Genomic DNA, 4,005 nt, shown 5'->3' with positions numbered 1-4,005 from the left:
GGCGAATGTTGCAGGAGAAAAAGTGGCAACTAAAGATACCCCAACTTCACCACTTCCAGCTATTTCCAAAACTATTGATTTCTTCGATTTTCAGCCCCTTTGCACATATTCTCCCAGTACCAGACTGATCACTTCGACTCCACTTCCCACAACTGTAAATCTTTCTTATTTCTCTGCCTCTATCATCTGCTTATTGCTTTTATTCCGCTCTTCACTTCTTTCTCATTTTGATAGGGACAAGACAATCAAACTCCCAGAGAAGAGGATTTAGATAAAATTTCTAACTTCACTGCTCTTGCCGAGAATGAAGGCCCTGCAGACCATGGTCTCCTCGCTGGGCATGACTTAGGGGACAATCTGAATTCCTCGCAGGATCAACCTCAAAACATGACCCAGGTCCAACAAACCCTTCCCCTGACTTCGATCAACGACACGTCAGTCTAAGAGGAAAATCTAGAGCCTACCACTCTTGCCAACTATTCTATGCCTCAAAAAAGTTCGACATCCCAAGTAATTTTCTTTAATTTATTTGAAAGAGTTCAAACCTCTAACTTAAAACTTTTTGTCTTTGTTTTAAATTTTCATCTTTATTTTCTTATGTAGTCACCCATTGGTTCCTCATCACATCTTCAAGAGCTTCTCGCCATTGACCCCAACGATGACAGTGATAGTGTACCTTTTTCGCCAGCAGCCTAAGTCCCTTGCAGATGGCTTTTCCTTTGAACCAACTTGCAGAGACCACCAACTATGAATTCTTCTATGATGCCCTCTGAATTTTGGCTGAAGATGGGTTGTTTAGCGACTTAAATGATGTTTTTCGGACGAGGGTCAAGAAACTGGGCGAGTCCTTGCCTAAATTCCTTGGCAATGCAGAAGAATTACTCCGTCTGAATCAATTCAGCCAACAACTTGAAGATGCAAAAGAGGCTTTTATGAGAAGGAAAAGGGTCACTGCAACTTTGGTGAACCGACTAGCTTCAATAGAGGCGAAAAGGGAGTCTCTGCGAGATCAAATTACCAATCTTCAAGCCAAGCTAGCAACAGCTGACGAAGAACATACAAGACTCTCTGGCGAAATACTTGTAGGGTTTGCATCTTTGGAGGCAGATGTCTAAGTCTTCAAAGACTTGAAAGCTGAAAGCAAGTTAGTGCCAAGGAATAAAAAGATGTGCCAACATCTTGTAGAGGAAGTGCGAGCTGAATGAGAGTCTGTCTTAGCCTACTTGAGGATTTTCCTTAGAGATTAGAATTTCTCTTATTTTCTTTATAATGCATTTTTAAACATCTTTGCCCTACTGAGGCTTAATTTTTAATTACTGATATTCGCACATGTTTCCTTTGTGTAGGCCGTGTGGGCCAATCTTTTTGGCCTTTTAGCTGAATAAATGACATGTCTGCTTGTTCCTTAACTGTTTTTCATGGTTTGGCTATCCAAGGTACAGATGACACGGTCTGATTGGCCGTGCCTTTGGCTGCCTCGCCCGAGGCATTATCTTCAGTCTTTATTTGGTTCCAAAGCAACAAGTCCCAAGACTCATTTATTGTTTCTTCCTTCTCATATAAAATAGTCTTTCCCAAGGATACCCGTTTCTAGGAAACGATGTGCTTGCATCTTTTCCCTCCTATAAATTCACTACCTCAACCCACTTTGTTTTCATGCTTTTGAAAAGAAAATCATGTTTTCCTTAGAATTTCCCATGCTGTTCAAACCTGAGGATGCATCCTTAGGAAAAGAAAATCGAGAATTTGTAATCAAGCAACTTGAATATGTGAATCACGATTACTTTATGGCCACACTAAGGATTATTTCCAGTTTTACTAGCCTCTGGCACCTAGGTTCCTCCCCTTATGCTGGCCTTGCGCTTCAGTCTAATCAACTCCCAACTTTATTGTTCTTCTTCGCAATCACTTTCTTTAGAGGGTTAGAAAGGACAAGGTGCGGTTCGAAGGTGCGAATATAGGCCCCTCCTTTCAACTTCGCCTCCTTTTTCAACTGGGTTACTCCTTTTGTTTTGCTGAGGATAAGACCAATTCTCGTCATTCTCCTTAGAACTTTGAGGAGTTACCCTTCTTGGAGAGTGAGGTCACCAAGCTGAAAGGAGAAATAAAAAGAATCTTGGGTCATCGGGACAGGAAGAACACTTCGGACGAACCTCCATTTTAATGTATCTTGCACTTACTTGAACATCAATGGCCATAAATAACCATGTCTTCGATCTCAGCAACCAGTGCATCTGGCTACTAACTTCATGTGCACCAAAATCCCTTGATGGACTTCGGCTATGGCAAGCTTTGCATCCTCCTCGCCCAGACAAGCCAATAATAATTCATCCTTACCCTTTCGGCGTAGCTAGTCATTGATTATCACATAGCTTCTTGCCCAGTATCTTGTCTGGCGAGTGCTATTACTGTTAGGACCTTGCAAATACTGGATGATAGGGTGTCGCCAATCGGCATCACCAAGCTCTTCTAAATCAATAAGGTATGCTTCAGGCCAATGAATTTCTTCGCCAATAGTCAACAATCCGTCGAGCAAAGGGATCCTTTGTTCCATAGTTGGTAGACCTTTTCGTTCGATTATAATCGTTCGTTGGGACTGGTCTTAGGGAATCTCAAGTCCAAAGAAACCTAGGCCATAACATTGACCTCAAAATTCTGACTTCATGGCAAATGAGGAAATAAAGACCGGACGAACCCTCGGCTCACCACCTCTACATACTCTGCCAATTTTTCATTTTTAACCTTGAATTCACCCCTGACTTGGCTTATTACCAGTTGTGATCTCCACAAATTTCCACTTCGTCTGCCTTAAGTTCATAAAGTAACTTCAACCCAATAACCAAGGCCTCATACTCCGCCTGTTTGTTTGTACAGTTAAAATCTAACTTGAACGAATAGTAATACTTGATAAGACTGGAAGAAATAATTAAAACGCCTGCCCCTACCGAAGCTTCTGTACTAGATCCATCAAAATATAACTTCCAAGTTAGTAAAGACATCGGCTGAGGTTTGCCTTCCATATAAATCGAGCATGCTTATTTCAATATCTTCAAGTCCTTCAATCTCGATGGATGGATGGTGGGCCAAGAAGTCAGCCAAGGCTTGTCCCTTCATAGCCTTTTGTGGGACATAATGCAACGTGAATTCACTTAGCGTCCAAGTCCACTTACCAATTCAGCTATATATCATAGGCCGAGTTAGCATATACTTGATTAAATCAGTTCTAGCAATCACGTGCACATGAAAGGGTAATAAATAATGTCACAGCTTAATGGCCAAGAAATACAAAGTTAGGCACAACTTCTCAATAGGTGAATATTTCACTTCCACATCCGTCAAGAGTCTTTTTAAGTAATATACAGCTTGTTCCTTGCCTTCGATGTTATCTTGAGCGAGTAAACTCTCAATTGATTGTTTTGCCGCCAAGATGTATAGCTTTAATTCTTTTCCTTGTCTCGGCGGCATTAAGACAGGTGGTGCGGACATATATTTTTTCAATAGCTCAAAGGTATCCTGATGCTCTTGATTCCACATGAATTCTTCTTCTTTCTTTAAACAAAGCAACGAGGTGAAATGTTTAATCTTACCAGAGAGATTGGAAATAAACCGGCGAAGGAATGACTGTAATTCCTTTTTGTTTCTCGGTGGGGGTGCTTCCATGATTGCATTTGCCTTGTTTTTGTCAATCTCTACTTTTCGCTGGTGGATTAGAAATCCTAAGAAGTGCCCTGCTGAGACCCCGAACGCACACTTCAATGGGTTCATTTTTAATTGATGCCTCCTCATTTTTTTGAATGTCTGGTCAAGGTCTGCTAAGTGTGTTTCATTCTTCTTCGATTTTACCACCACATCGTCCACATACACCTTTACTATCTTTCCGATTATGTCACAGAAAATGGCGTTCATCGCTCGTTGGTAGGTGGCACCGGCATTTTTAAGTCAAAAGGCATAACGACCCGTTTGAATAATCCGTCAGCGCCTAGATATCTGAATGTTGTCTTCGCC

This window comes from Dryas octopetala, chromosome 2 (genome assembly GCF_963921425.1).
Source record: "Dryas octopetala chromosome 2, drDryOcto1.1, whole genome shotgun sequence".
Classification (NCBI taxonomy): domain Eukaryota; kingdom Viridiplantae; phylum Streptophyta; class Magnoliopsida; order Rosales; family Rosaceae; genus Dryas; species Dryas octopetala.
Note: the sequence above shows the minus strand (reverse complement) of the source record.